Here is a 16421-nt window from a genome sequence, read left to right on the forward strand (position 1 = left end):
ACACAAAGAAGGCTCACCCAATCTGGTCCTTGTCACATCTTCTGCTCTACCCCCATGTTTACCTCACATTCTCACCATAACTCTGGAGTGTCCTTCTCAATTAAAAAAATTTTTTTTTGGTGTGGCAAATCTTGCTCATAATTCAAGTCACAGCTCAGATGTCCCTTCTCTTCCCTGAACATCCCACCCCTTTTCTCCAAACTGCCAAGGACAGTCGGTTTCTTTTCTTTTTCTTCCTATTTTGTTTTCTCACATATGTCGCAGCAGCTGAGTATGTGCTCTGCTTTCAGGGTTTGAAGACCCCTCCTTAGTTCTGTGATCTTTGGCAAGTAATTTAAGTTACCTGTGGCTCAGTTTTCTCTTCTATGTTTTATGACAATGTCCTTCAACTGACAGCCCTCTGAAGTAATAGTCTGTGATAACCCAACAGAGGGTTTTTATCACAGTTAAAGGCCAAAAGACACAAAGAAGAACAAATGGAGCCCAAAGTTAGTAGAAGGAGAGAAATAACAAGATTAGAGCAGAAATAAATGAAATAGATGCTAAAAAGACAACAGAGAAGATCAATGAAACTAAGAGCTGGTTCTTTGAAAAGACAAACTAAATTTACAAGTCCTTAGCTAGACTCATGAAGAAAAAAAGAGAGAGGACCTAAATAAATGAAATCAGAAATGCAAGAGGAGATGTTATCATTGATAACCACAGAAGTACAAATGACCATAAGAGACTATTATAAACAATTATATGCCAACAAGTTGGACAACCTAGAAGAAATGGATAAATTTCTAGAAACGTACAATCTACGAAGACTAAATCATGATGAAATAGAAAATCTGAACAGACCAATTACTAGTAAGGAGATTGAATCAGTAATCAAAAATCTTCAACAAGTAAAAGTTCAGGACCAGATACCTTCACTGGTGCATTCTACCAAACATTCAAAGAAGAACTAATACCAATTCTTCTCAAATTCTTCCAAAAGATAAAAGAGGAGGGAACTCTTCCAAACTCATTTTATAAGGCCAGCATTACCCTGATACCCAAACTAGACAAGGACCTCACAAGAAAAGGAAATAGCGGCCAGTATCCCTGATAAACATAGGTGCAAAAATCCTCAACGAAATATTAGCAAAGTGAATTCAACAATACATTATAGAGATCACACATCATGATCAAGTGGGATTTACCCCAGGGATGCAAGTATGGCTCAACATCCACAATTATACCATATTAACAAAATGAAGGATAAAAGTCAAATAATCATCTCAATAGATGCAGAAAAAGCATTTGACAAAATTCAACATTTATGATAAAAACTCTCAACAAAGCAGGTATGGCAGGAAAGTATCTCAACATAATGAAGGCCAGATATGACAAACTCACAGCTAATATCACATTCAATGGTGAAAAGCTGAAAGGATGTCCACTTTAGCTACTTTTATTCAACATAGTATTGGAAGTACTAACCAGAGCACTTAGACAAGAAAAAGAAATAAAAGGCCTCCAAATTGGAAAGGAAGAAGTAAAACTGTCACTATTTGCAGATGACATATTATATATAGAAAACCCTAAAGACTCCTTCAAAAAACTGTTAGAATGCATGAATTCAGTAAAGTTGCAGGATACAAAATCAATACTCAAAAATCTGTTGCATTTCTATACATGAATAACAAACTATTAGAGAAATTCAGAAAATGATCCCATTTACAACTGCATTAAAGAGAATAAAATACCTAGGAATAAATTTAACAAAGGAAGTGAAAGACTGCATATTGAAAACTATAAGACATTACTGAAAGAAACTGAAGAAGACACAAATAAATGGAGAGATAGTCCATGCTCATGGATTGGAAGAATCAGTATTGTTCAAATGTCCATACTACCCAGAGCAATTTACAGATTCAATGCAATCCCTATCAAAATTCCAATGGCATTTTTCAAAGAAATGGAACAAATAATCCTAAAATTTGTATGAAACCACCAACCCTCCCCTCCCAAATAGCCAAAGAAACCTTGAGAAAGAAGAACAAAGCTGGAGGCAACACATGCCCTGATTTCAAATTATATTACAAAGCTATAGTAATTAGAACAGTATGGATAAAGAAATTGTGGTTATATACACAATGAAATATTATTCAGCCATAAAAAAGGATGAAACCTTGCCATTTGTGACAACATGAATGGATCTTGAGGACATTATGTTAAGTGGATAAGTCAGACAGGGAAAGACAAATACCGTATGATCTCTCTTATATGTGAAATCTAAAAACGAAGAAACAAACATACACGAGCTCATAGATACAGAGAACAGATTGGTGGTTGCCAGAGGTGTGGGATGAGGAGTGGGAGAAATGGGTGAAGGGGGTACAAAGATAAAAAGAAAAAGAGAGAAAAGAAAAAAAGAAAGAAAGGGACAAAGGTTTGTTACTGCTTAGCTAATGTCATTCCAATGAATTGATAACCATTGATTGTTGATCTTATGTCCAGACAACTTAAAAATTATTTTGTCTGTTCTAATACACTTTCAATAATAGAGAATTACACTGTTGGTAAAAAATATTTCTTGCTAATTTTTTTGCCCAAACTCATTTTAAGACTTCAGATAAATGTGTCAAAACACTTGTAAAAATATTTCCTAACTAAAATCGGAAAAATGGAAATTAAAGAAGATCATTCTTGTTCATAATTGGTATTTATTTTTAAATTTGATAATTGCTCATGTTGGCAATGGTGCAAACAGTCTTATATACTTTTGGTGGGAATGTAAATTGATCTGGTTAGGCAATATGGCAGAGTGGAATCAATTTTGAAATGCATAACTCTTTTGATCCAGTTAAAAAAAAAAGATTTCACTTTAGATTTATGTCTTCAAAGTGAGAATAAATTTAGGTTGTTAAGAAAACAAACGACAAAAAAAATTACCTGGCAAATAAGAAGCTAAAGTGTCATTCTTTAATTAACAGTAATTTAGCTCCTATTCCTTGCAAGTGAGTTTTCTATGGTAGAGGTTACTCTGGAAGCACTTTCCTTAACTTTTATGGACTCTAAAATATGAAAGAATTCTGCTTTCTTCTGGGGGCCTAATGAGGACATTATGGGGTTGGTGAGCCCATGCTCTGCCCAGACTGTCTGGTAGACATCACACTGGGCCATTCCTTCCGTGCAAATCTCATTTCAAGAATATTGATTTATGGATCTGGGCACAGGCATTACTCGGTTAGAAGGACCAAAATGGCATTGGTGATGACACTTACAGAATGTCAACGGAGCCCAGACAGTGTCATGAATATTGCTTAGGAGAAATGTACTCCATTCCTACCCAGAGGAAGGAAATCTAAAGTGCCCTCATTGATTTTAAGTAGGATTTCACTCCACCCTTGCTCCTAAAATCAGGTCAATTCAAGGAGAACTTTGAAAAACACATGGACCTGAGCCAGACTTTCCCTCACCATCAAGTTACTTCCTTCCATGGTGTCTCATCTTCCTATGTCTCCTATACAGAAAGTCCTTGCAGGGGTGGCATGCGGTGGTCATGCAGCGTTGTGAGGTCAGTTAAGCAGACACCAGCCTCTCCCTACCAGAAACTCTGTCCAACCAGCCCAGTGCCTCTCTGTAGGGCTGACTCTGCTATTGGGTTTGGTCTGAAATGTTTGGACCAATTTTGAGAAGCTGCATTTATCCCTGATGCTCCCTATTTACGTTATGTAAACATCATTTTTAAAAAAAGGAGAAAGAGGACAAGGAAAGGGAAAAAAAGAGCTGTCACACAGAACCAGTTGTAACCATATCATGGCTGTTGTTATAAATACAATTGCTTTGTTTTGGCAAGCTAATCTGCTATGCTAGCAGTTTTACCTGATGAAGGGGAAAATAAAAGAACGCAATAAAGTAAATTATGGCTCACTTCAGTAGCACAAACACTGCCCTTCTGTGCAAAAGGCTGGTCTGTTTTCAGGCCCAGGATAACAAGATTGGAATCACTGTGGAGAAAGCAAATCCCTTAAAGCTGGGCTAGAGTTGATCTGGATTCCTTGGGGTTCTTAGACATTGGCTTAGAGTGAGATAGGGGTTTCTGAGGCAGACTTTTAGCCAAAACTAGAGCCCCAGAGAGTTGAGTGTATGGCAGAGCACCCTCATGGGGCAGGGGAAGGGTGGGGCTAAGGTGTCAATAGCCTAGCAGTGGTACCAGGACCTTGGAAAGAGTACTGGTCTAGAAGTCAGAAACCTCGCTGTGCTTTGGACCCTATGACCCTATGAGTTAAGGTTTTCTTTTAGTTAAATAATTCTAATTCTAATTCCAATTCTATTATAGGCTACTGTGAGATGCAAATTAGACAGTATATGTAAAAGAGCTTTGTAAACAGTAGAATGCTTTTCAAAGTATTGTAATAAATGGCCAGTTATTTCAGCCATTTGTCCAAAGTATTGGGTTTAAGTAGCATTAAAGAAAAACCAACAAAACTTAAAGAACTAAGAAGCTGCATCAGATCCTCTTGCTACGGAACTCAGTTTCTTTTTTAGCAACTGGAAGAAATCGATCCTTTCGGAATGCAAGTTCCGAGGGAATTGCAGAATTGTCTTCTTATAGAGTGTCTCATTCCTTTGGGTTCTGGCAGAGGGAAGCTCTGTGCTTAAAACTTGACCCTGGTCTAATTATATTGTTTGGCTGGGGTAGCAGAGCTGGTTGGCATTTGTCCCAAGTGTCTAGTTGATGAATATAAATGGGGATCAGGACATTTGAAGTCAGAATGTCATATTTAACAAGGTTATTAGAGTTCAAGACATCTTTTTGAAGGCGGCATTTGCTCTGTTGAAAATATAACAGAAAATAACACATCAGACATTTATCAATGCTGCCACATCTCCTTTCATGTTTCCTTCCTTTAATCCCCTAGATGAAGTGATAGCTAATTTTTGGCAGTTCATACACAAAAATCCAAAGTAATCAAAGAAAAAGAATTAGAATGCACCATCAACAAACTCTGAACTTACATTTTATATAATTTTGACTAATGTACAAAGTGAACTTTTTTTTTTAAGTCCACAATGTAGTTTCTTTGGTACTGTAAAATTTTCTTTCATTATTTTAAATGCATATACTGTATCTTAAGTAAGCTGGATGATTTCTAAGTAGGTATACATTTATGTACACACTACCCAGATGAAGATATACATTGTTTCTGTCACCCCAGAGAGCTCTCTCCTGCTCCTGTCCCGACAATATCCACTCCCTGCTATGAATCCGTCATTAGGACTTCTGTCACCAAAGATTAGCTTTGCCTGTGATAGAATTTCATATAAATGGAATCATAAAGTATCTATTCTTTTTGCCTGGCTTCTTTGGTTCAACATAATTTTTTCAGATTCATCTGCGCTTTGATGTACATCGATCGCTGGTTTCTTTTTATTGCTGAGTAGTATTCCAGTGTATGACTGTACCCCAACTAATTTACAGACTTTTCTGTTGTTAGACCTTGGGGTTATTTTTTGGCTATTATGAATAAATGTGCTATGATGACCATTCTTGTACAAGTCTTTCTGTGAATGTATGCATTCATTTCTCTTGGGTATATATCCAAGAGTGAAATTGCTAGGTTAGAGGATAGTATGTTTAACTTCAGTGGAAACTGACAAATTTCCAAAGCAGCTGTGCCACTTTAAACTCCCACTATACTATATAACTTTTAATCTGGCAGAGTATGTAAAATTATGTTCCTGAAAAAATGAGTTCTAAAAATAACAGTTTTCATAAATAATGACTATTGAGTGGGATGCCTATACCAACATAAATTTCAGAGAAATTTGAAAAATGCAGTTAATTGCTCAGTTGTTTTATTATTATTATTTTTGGGGGGTAAAGAAAGATGAAAGAAGAGGAGATAAAAATAAAGATAAAAATTCATAAATTTTATAACTTTTTTCTATTAATCCAAAAGCATCATACAAACCAAAAATATTTAAATCAGAAAAAACACTATTTACCAAAACATGAAAACAAAATGTTAAAAATAGTTAATACCACATTTTATCAGTTCTATGCCGTATCATTTTCCTACCCCATTTTAACATCTCTGAAATCAGGAAGCATCTTACCATCAATGACGATTTACATTTACAGTAGATATGCCAACTAAAAATTGTTGCTTGCCATCTGGTTCTGAAAGAATGAAGTCACTAGCTACTTGCTGACCTTCAACACACCCTGAAAGGAGTTTGGGGTGGAGACCAGGAATGAGGCACTCTGTGCTCTGGGAAAACCTGGCAGAACAGGCCTTCAGACAGTTAGATATTTTCAGGAGAAGATTTTATGAGCCCAATTCCTTGCATCTTCTCATATCTAGAAAAGCACTAAAATCATTAATGGAGACATCTGCTCCTTGTGGCTAGCAGACACCTTCTTGTGACCAGCAGCAACCTTCTGCCAAAATGTGTGCTTGATTGCACGTATCCCCCTTCACCAAAATCACATATATTCCAACCTCCCCCTTCCACTTCTTCGGAACAGTGCCCTAGAGGTATCTGAGGCTGTCTCCCGGGCTATAGTCCTCATTAAGCCCCAAATAAAACTGAACTCACAACTCTCACTTTGTGAAAATTTTTCGTTGACAGATGCGATATGTGAAGAGCTTTGGTTAGTCAAGAATAAAATCTCAGAGAAATCAAAGACATGGGAATTAAAGCTAAGTGCTACCTTTGTATTCGGCTACTAGATGAGAAAGATGGTTAAATATGGTACTACTTCTTGGTTCCAAAAAAACACTAATGCAAGCACATCGTGCTAGTATGGGGTGTAAATTGTTAACCACCTTTCAGGAAAGCAGTTAGACAAAACTTATCAAGATCCTTTGGAAAGCACTTTTGACCCAGGAAGTTCACTTCTAGGAATATATCCTAAGCGATAAACACAGAAAAAAAAAATAAACAGTTGAGATCATGATTTTATAATGATGAAAACTGGATGCAATTTAAATGCTGTACAATAGGGGGGACAGTTAAAGAAACTTCAATAACGGACCATTATGCAACCACTAAAATATTTTAAGATAATTTCTAAAGTTACTGGAAAATGCTTACTTTTTAATATTAGAAGAGAAAGTAGAATAAAAATTATATTAATGGCCTGACACTACAATGTTTAACAAAATACATGGGATGCTTATATATATACATACATCATAAAAATTAAATATACTAATATTAATAATGATTATTTCTGGGTGGTGAGATTATTATTCTTCCTTACTTCTTTATACTTTTCACCATTTTCAAAATTTCTTACAATTAGCAATGAAACATTCATAGTTATTTTAAAAATATACAACGGCAGAGAAAAGAATGACCAATAATCTAATTTGCGTAACGTGGGCATGAAAGAGTAAGTCAAATCTTATGAAAATCAGCCAGCATTCACCACTTTTTTAAAAAAAGGAACTTGGAAAAAAATCTGTTCCTAATCAAGCATATGTAACAGGCACAACAGGGTAAAGTTAGGACAGACCATTTCTGCTTGGCTAGAAAGTATCCCTTTGTTTTCCACTTCACAACTTATAAGGCTCAGAGTCGGAATCCTGATCACATTAGAGTGTTCTATAAATTTTTTTTTACCCGTAAAGAGGTTGGAATCTTCTGTTCACACAGACATTCAGTTCATTTGACTCATCTTAAAATTAGATGGGTCCTGGGGTTAGAAATCTTAAGGGGCTAGTGTCTTTTATTGGGCTTTCCATAAAACTCGTGATTTCTGAAGTTTTCAAATATTAAAGTGACGTTCATTTCTACATCAGGTTATAATTCTTCTTTATGTTATGTTCTTTATTATGATCATGTTGTGTCTGGTAGGGAGAGTGAATGAGAGCCCCTAAGTTCACAGATGAATATCAGAGTCCAACTGTGATGTTGCCTTCAGTTGTCATTAAAGGACCCAAGACCTGGATCCCACATCAAAGTTTCAGGAGAAGCAGGGGAAGCTATGAACTGCCCCGGTGGGTTTGGTTGGAAGCATCCAATGGGAACAAGGAAACTCTCTGGGACAGAGTGAATAAGCAGAGAGAGAGGCCCATCGGATGCAAGCCACCGGTGGTAACGTACTTGTCACGTAGGCACGGTGCTCTCACCTACATTAGCTCCGTAAATCTTACTAATTTGATTTTAAGGAGGCTGGTCCTTGGCAGGCAAGTCACTCTGGAAGGCTTAGGATTCGTGTTTGTTCAGAAAGCTTTACAAATGGATCCCTCTTCTGTTTGTCATGTACCTTTTTACTAGATCTCTCCCAGAGCTGCTTCTCTTGTAGAGGAAAATGTCACCTGTCCTTACGGACAGGAGTTAATGGATTGTTAATGGATCCATTGTTAATGGAGCTGAGGAGTCAATAAGTAGGTCCATGTTAAAAGTATACATACATCAGTCACATCAACTGAGAAAGGAAAGTAGCTGGTTATTTGGGTAGATGGACAAAGATGACGTATAAGCCTCTTGTCAACTGTAGATACGTGGTATGTAACAGACCTCCGCTGAATTCATTGAATTAGAAGACCAAATCTTGGCTTTGACTTTTCAACAGCCTTCAAAAAATTCCTTTTCCAAATCTCCAGGCCTATCCCTTTTAATATCTCTCTAACTGAAATGTCATTAGAAATTCCTTTGCAAATTAGGGTTTGTATTGCCCCGATTTGCACATACAAGCTTTATTTGTCCTTCTCTATTCATTTGTTCTGTACTTTAACAGTAACTATTTATTCTGTTTTCTCTTTTCAGTCTGGCATATTATTGTGTTAAATCTCCATTTCATCTCTTTCAACACCAGTGTGGTGAGTCATGTTCTGATCTTTGTAAAAATGTAGACTCAAGTTTCAAAGAAGAAAGAAAAAAGAAACAGTATGATATATTCTATGTCCTGAATTAGTAAAGAGATCTCTTACACAGATACAATTGAAATTTAGCCTCATTTCTAAAACAGAGAGATGAGAAAGAGGAAGGATAGCATAGCATTTACACATAGAATCCAACAATTGTCTACCCAAAATGGAACTCTGACTAAATGACCCAGTTATGGGATTGTTTTGGGATGAATAACTCAGAAGAAAGTTTTAAAAAGATAAGCCAAAGCTGGTCTTCAAGTTTTTTTCTTTTCTTTTTTGAGTGAGAAAGAAAATCTGTTTCAGCGTTTGAAATCTGTTTCTTCTGTTACAGTTTTTGAATAACGGTGTGCTAACCGCTGGATTTTTTCTATTGTTTAGAATCCGAATGGAAAGATATGAGAATGTTTTAATTGCAAACAAATATAGATGTATCTATCAGTCACCATCTGACAGGGGCAGCTATTTTCAAGTATTCCAAATGGCTGACTCATGCTAGGTTTACCTCCTGACTCTCTCCTGACTAGATCCTTCTCCCTATATGCCCAATGCCAGCACTCCAAGTCAGGCTGTCGGCATTTCTTGCCTTGACTTTGCCACAGTCTCCTAACTGGTCCCCTTGACTCCGTTCACATCACTTTAAGCCACATTCCACATGTGCCAGTGTGCTGTGTGTAGAGCATAAGCTGAACCTGTCAGCTGGTCTTCCAGGACTTGGCTATAACCTCAGCTCCTCAGTTGGGCATTCAGGTCCTAAATGATCTGATCCTACCTCTCTACCATTATCATGACACGTGCGTTATATTCTGACAATTCCAGGTTACCACTAGTTATCTTTGCTTGGAATATTCTTCTTAGCTCTGACTGACTGGAAAACTCCTTCAGTACCACTTTCTGGAAAGTAACTAGGCAATTTGAATTTGTAGCCTTAGAAAGAAATGATCCAAAATGTAACTAAGGTCTACACACACATAGCTAATTTATCCCAGCCCTATTTATAATAGCAAAAAAAAGTATGTGGGTATGGAAGGGGGGAACAACTTAAATGTCCCAAAAGAGTCAAATAAATTATGACTTAGGGGATATTATATACCAATTAAAAATGATATTGAGAAAGTTTTAAACACATGGAAAATGTTTATTCTAGAAAGGACTTAAGGTGACCTTAAGAGATGCAGATATCCAAAAAGATGCCATAAAAGCTAAAGAAGAAAGAAAAATAAGAATAGAGACATAAAACAGAGTCAGGGATGAAGCTAAAAAAAAAAAATCCCTTTTGGCTATGGGATGGGCTCCAGATTTGGCTGTTGGCTTTCTATCAACAAACATAGAAAAAAAAAATCTGGAAAATAGCACAGTTTCGTACCCACAATATAAATACATTCCTTTGCTCAGGAGAAATGCAGGTATTCCATACGTGAACTGCTCTGGTGAGTTCTCACGATGTAATCCTAACAAGAGCCACAATGGCAAGTCTCCTAAGATTGCTTCTTACAGTAATTCCTGATAAAATCAGTGGCAATTGCACCAGCCAACTCAATTCTCTTGTAAGGAGTGAATATGAAATAGTGCATGTTCTTAATTTTCTGTGAATCTACCTTGTTACAGAAACACATTTTAGAGAAACAGAAGGACTGAAGTAAATTTCAATTAATCTTCATAAAGAAACAGTTTTTTTAGTCATACTTCTGATACACTTAATGAGTTTAAATTTGTACTCGGCTAAAAAAGTACCCGGAGTCCAGTCAATCTAGCTGGATAATTAAACATAGACTTATCAGAATGAATGATTAAGGGGCAGGAGTAGAAACAGGGAGATCAGTGAGAAGGCTACTTCAGAAAGCCAGGGAAGAATGGATGGTGGTAATGATGTTAGTAATAGTAATAGGAATAGTAACAGTTCTAATAATAATGGTAAGAGTAACATCATATTAGTATTGTAATAATAGCAATAATAATAATACCAGATATATACAGAATTATCATTCACTATCAGGTTTCGAATTGAATATGTAAAAATCAATTTTTAGCTAGCTAACTTAAATTAGATTCTTGAATCAAAACCAAGTTCCTTCACTGACATTTTCTTCTGTTAATAAAAATCAAGCCTAAATTAAAACACACACACACACAAAACTCCAGGCTGGGGGAATGGAGAGTTATTGTTTAATGGCTACAGAGTTTCAGTTTGGAGATGAATAGATAGTCCTCATGGTTGCACAATAATTTGAAGATACTTTATGCCACTGAAATATAAATGTATAAACAGTTAAAAATGATCAACTTTATGCTATATATATATTTACCACATGCACCCCCCCCACCTTCCAGAATTCTCTACCAGGTAAGCTTGCTCAGGACAAAACTGAATCCTGTTGTGAAGAGGGAGGAGCCCAACAAGCCATGGGCCTGCAGAGCCGCTCACTGACCTGGACTCCCGGCTCCGGAATACGCACCAAGTCCTGATTAAAAGTGCAGGCAGTGTCCACAGCACTTGCCTCCTATCGTTTCCCCCCAAGAAGCACTATTTACAAAACATAACTACAGGAGCTAATTTGTAATCATGAGAATTTTGTGTAGGAACTGGTGAAAAGTTGGAGGCACGGCTACCAAAGACAATGACTTGAGCATTAGAGGATGTTATCTGTAATCCACCTGTGACAATAACAGGCCAGCAGGACATGCTGCCTCCGTGGGGCCGTGAGTACCCAGCCAAACTCTGTCGTCTGTCAGAAACTGCTTTTCTGTCTCTCTAGGGGGCTGGGGATGATGCCATTTGAATAGCTCATCGATGGGTTACTATGGAATGAGCTAAGGGGAGTTAGGACACATTCCGGTTTTACCCCAGAGGACAATTCTGACTGGCCCATGAAAAGACCCCGATTCTTTTTTTAAAAAATTAATTAATTAATTTTTGGCTGCGTTGGGGTTTTTTTTTTTCCTTTAATTTTTTATTGTGGTAAAGTAAAATATACATAATATAAAATTTACCATCTTAACCATTTATAAGTGTACAATTCAGTGGCATTAAGTACATTCACACTGTTGTACAATCATCACCACTATTCATCCTCAGAATTCTTTCATCATCCCAAACTAGAGCTCTGTACCCCATGAAACAAGGAACGCTTCACGAATTTGCGTGTCATCCTTGCGCAGGGGCCATGCTAATATTCTCTGTATCGTTCCAACTTTAGTATATGTGCTGCCGAAGCGAGCACAGGACCCTGATTCTTGAGGACTCAGAGCCAACATCCCAGGGTCTTTGGTTGATTTATTCAACCTAGACTTTGATCAGCTTCTGCCTACAGAGTTAGAGGCCAAAGGAAGGTCATAATGAGCCACAAATAACTTAGTCCTATTTCTAGCAAATTCTTTCAATGTTAACTGAAAAGAGCAGGATATTAAAAGAGAGCAGGATATTAATTGATGTTGACAGCAGTATCTCAAACTTGCAGAAAATAGGCATAGGAAATATAAGGAAATCATAAAAATGTTAGCAGTTGTTCCCTATATGAGGGAGTTACACAGATGATTAAATATTTATCCTCTTTACAAATTTTCTATAATGAGGATATAATGGGAAAAACAACCATGGTTAGAAAATATGAAGACATTCCTTTTTTTTTTTTTTTTTTTTGTGGGGCCTTTCTTAACTTCCTTGCACCTGGTATTAGTTCCTCCAAAATTTTAATTCATTTTGCTACTATTGCTGCATATATGTCACCCTGTATTGTGATTACTTATTTGAATTCCTATCTCTCCCTCACTAGCCTGATTTCTTTACAGCAGGGAACATGCCATTTATCTTTTCATTTCTGGTACTTCACACTATTCCTGGTATACAGTTGCTACAAAAGAAATGTTTGTTGTTTTGAAGTTACTAAAAAGGTTATGGCAAGGGCCTGCTTGTTGCCAAGGAGCTTTCATACTTTTTCCTAAATTGTGGGGAGAGTTTGCAAACAAAGGAAAAGACAGTAGTAGAAACTAATATCTTCCCAAATTAGTGATAACGCTTTAGTAATAAATTAGAGATAGGAAAGAACTGTATAGGCATGTAGAGAAAGGATGTATACATTGCTTTGTTTTTAAAAAATGACAAACATGTAGAGAAAGGATGCATACACTGCTTTGTTTTTAAAAAATGACAAACAAGGACGTTTGCTCTGCCCAAGGAGATCATGCTCTTTCTGAGATAACGGCGTTTGAAATTGGGTAAATAGTTTGAGATGAATAACCGTTGAAGGACAGTGGGGACACCATAGGGTAAAAGCCAAAGAAGAATCAGAGAGCCCAACTTCTTCTCTGGACAAGAGAAGACAACAGAACTTCAATAAAATATCTTTTGTGGCTACAAATCATAATCGCAAGTACAGATCCTAGTCACAAAAAACAGCCCTAAAATGCAGCGCGTTGCATGTTTTGGCATAGGTATGCTATGGCAAAACCACAGTTTCTTGGAAAATATCTTAGTGGTGTATTAGGATCAAATCCAAACCACAACAGTTAGACCTGAGGTGTTTTGTGTGCTGTTGTGGTCCCTCCCTCACATGAAATGTGGGTGTCCAGGCTCACCCAATGGAGAAGCTTGCCTCCAAGGGCTAGAGAAGGACCCTGACAAAGAAAGAACAATGGGGGAGAAATGGCACATGAATATGTGCACAGTTTGATTTTATTTATCACCATGACTACAAATAAAGAGGAAGAATCACTTATTAATTTATCCTAATTTGTGCAAGTGTCTTTAAAAGGGACACAATCAAGAGAATGATTCTGAAAAAGTCATGGTACAAGACTGGGTGATTTGGAAAGACACCCTAAATGGCAACCATAGAGAAGAGAGGCACCCAGCATGTCAGGAGTTAGGAGCCCACCGAAAAGAGTGTGAGAGAAGAAAGACAATATGCTGGAACATTTTTGGAAACAGTTTTTGCTCCAAGGAGATGCAAAGAATTCTGTGGATGAGTCAGCCTGGAAATAATTGGTAAGAGAGACTATGAAGTTCACAGGAGCAAAGGCTTAATAATACCCCAGGGGAAATTATCTAGCAAAAAAGCAAATGCCAGTGCATTTGTTTGATAACATCCATTAGTGCAAACTGTCTGGCAGAAACCAGCAACAGGCATAAATATCTTGATTTTAAAAGCCACATGGAAAAATTGGATGAGCTCTTCAAAACGTAGACCTGTGTTGGCTAGTCTAAGGTCAAACAGCAACTACAACCTGCGTTTGGTAATGCTGGATGTATTTGTTATTTAAAGCAGGGCCCACAGGAAGGAAATAAAAGCAGATGTACAGTGAGGAACTTGAAGCAAAAAGAATCAAGAAATGAGCTGAGAAGCAAAGGATGATGTAAAAAGGAGGAGCCTGAGGCCAAACTAAACTGGCCTAGGGCAAGTGTTAGCATAAATAAGATTAAACTTCCTAAAGGTTTTTTTTTTTTTTTTTTTGTGACAAGTACTAGCTATTTTTGTCTTCGTTAAAATTTCTAAAAAATATACTGTAAAAGCAAATCTGGAATAATATATCATGACAATTTAAATACTGCTAAAGCAATGTAATTTGTCATAATTAAAAACTGAAATCAGCCGAATGGTCCACAACAGGGGCATGGTAAATTACATTGTGGTACATCTGTGGCTTAGATATTATGCAGCCTCCAGCAATTATACGTAGTAACATGAGATATACTCATGAAAGAGCTCTAATTGAACAAGCTATTTTATACAGTATGAATGACAGAGCTAAAGTAAGCCTATATATAGTGTTTTTTTCTTTTACTGGAGTAAAATTGATTTACAATGTTGTGTTAGTTTCTGCTGTACAACGAAGTGAATCAGCTATATGTATACCTATATCCCCTCCCTCTTGGACCTCCCTCCCACCATCCCCCATCCCACCCATCTAGGTCGTCACAGAGCACCGAGCTGAGCTCCCTGTGCTATACAGCAGGTTCCCTTAGCTAATATTTTACACATGGTAGTGTATTTATGTCAAACCTAATCTCCCAATTCGTTCCACCCTCCCCTTCCCCCCACTGTGTCCACATATCTGGTCTCTACATCTACGTCTCTATTCCTGCTCTACAAATAGGTTCATCTGTACCACTTTTCTAGATTCCACATATATGCGTTATTGTACAATATTTGTTTTTCTTTTTCTGGCTTACTTCACTCTGTATGACAGACTCTAGGTCCATCCACATCTCTATAAATGACCCAATTTTGTTCCTTTTTAGGGCTGAGTAATATTCCATTGTATATCTGTGCCACATCTTCTTTATCCATTCCTCTGTTGATGGACACTTAGGTTGCTTCCATGTCCTGGCTATTGTAAATAGTGCTGCAATGAACATTGGGGTACATGTGTCCTTTTGAATTATGGTTTTCTCAGGGTATATGCCCAGTAGTGGGATTGCTGAATCATATGGTAGTTCTATTTTTAGTTTTTTTTTCCTTAATTACTTTTGTAAAGTTCTTTGGATTCTCAGGGAAAAGATGCTATTTACCTTTAATTTTAGCTTTGGATATTTTTTATTAGTAGGAGCCTCACAGGGCTCTAAGGCAGCTCCAAAGGAAAGTAAAATCAAGCACTTTCCTTGTGCATAGCTATGAGGCTTTATAAAACTCTTAATAAAATGCTGCAGAGAGGAAAGATGCTAGCGGGAGAGGCTCTCTGTAGTTCACATACTGCCATTCTTGGCCAGCATTTCTAAAAGTCACCAAGCAAATACCAAGTATAATGTCTAGAGAGAGAATTTATCTATAGTACCCTCATATGAAGGACGCTGCCGAGTCTTTACGTGTCCCAATTTATGATTTGTTCTTAGAGACAGTCAACCATCTATAAACTAAGGAAAGGGAATCCCGCCTGAAGGTTTCAGCTGGGGCCACCAGAGTGCGCTTTCCTCAGGCTGGTTTTCCTACTGATCAATTTGCCTGAGAGCATTTCAAGAACAATCCACTCCCCTTGGAGTGTCTGCATCTATCTGAATATCTTGATCCTTTTTGTCACTTTGAGATTTTGTCACTTTGAGATTATTAAACTAATTCCCCTAAGGCATATCCTATTTCTTTTGTGTTTCTAATAAATAGTTCTTAACATCACATTGTTTTATGACCGAATGGATTGTTTTATATCTTGGTGGTGACTGCGTTCTACTTTATTTCCTTAAATACTGTTAGAATTTTTAAAGCCAGTATTTCTAAGTGAAGACTCTTTGTTTAAGGCAGTATTTAATTTTTATTTTTAGGACACCTGCACAGATGCAAAAACACTAAAAAAGCTTTAGGCAACTTTAAAATATTTTCTTTTATGGAAATATTTAAATTTATCTAATGTTAACTGTATAAAAAGAACCTAGATACCTTAACGGTGAATTTCAGTTGAGGGAGAGGGATTAGGGTTCTATGAGAATCACCAGTTGGCAGTTTTTCCAACTACACATGCTGGCATCCGCCCCTAGATTCCTGAAGTTTGGGGGTGATTGTCACGTTCTCTTCTTGTCAATAAAAAATAAAGGGGAATGAAATCTGCCTTTGGCTTCCTACTCCCTCCTGACTATAT

General features: G+C 37.1%; 1 protein-coding gene and 1 non-coding gene across 2 annotated transcripts in view; both read right to left on the reverse strand.

Annotated features, from left to right (window-relative positions):
- Window positions 1–16421, reverse strand: part of RNF150 (ring finger protein 150) — a 251064-nt gene that overhangs the window by 59764 nt on the left and 174879 nt on the right. The gene's annotated exons all lie outside the window — the stretch shown is intronic.
- LOC132366827 (U6 spliceosomal RNA) lies at window positions 11970–12076 on the reverse strand. The gene has a single exon (XR_009503549.1). It is a non-coding gene; the product is annotated as a U6 spliceosomal RNA (small nuclear RNA).

This window comes from Balaenoptera ricei, chromosome 5 (assembly GCF_028023285.1).
Source record: "Balaenoptera ricei isolate mBalRic1 chromosome 5, mBalRic1.hap2, whole genome shotgun sequence".
Taxonomy (NCBI): Eukaryota; Metazoa; Chordata; class Mammalia; order Artiodactyla; family Balaenopteridae; genus Balaenoptera; species Balaenoptera ricei.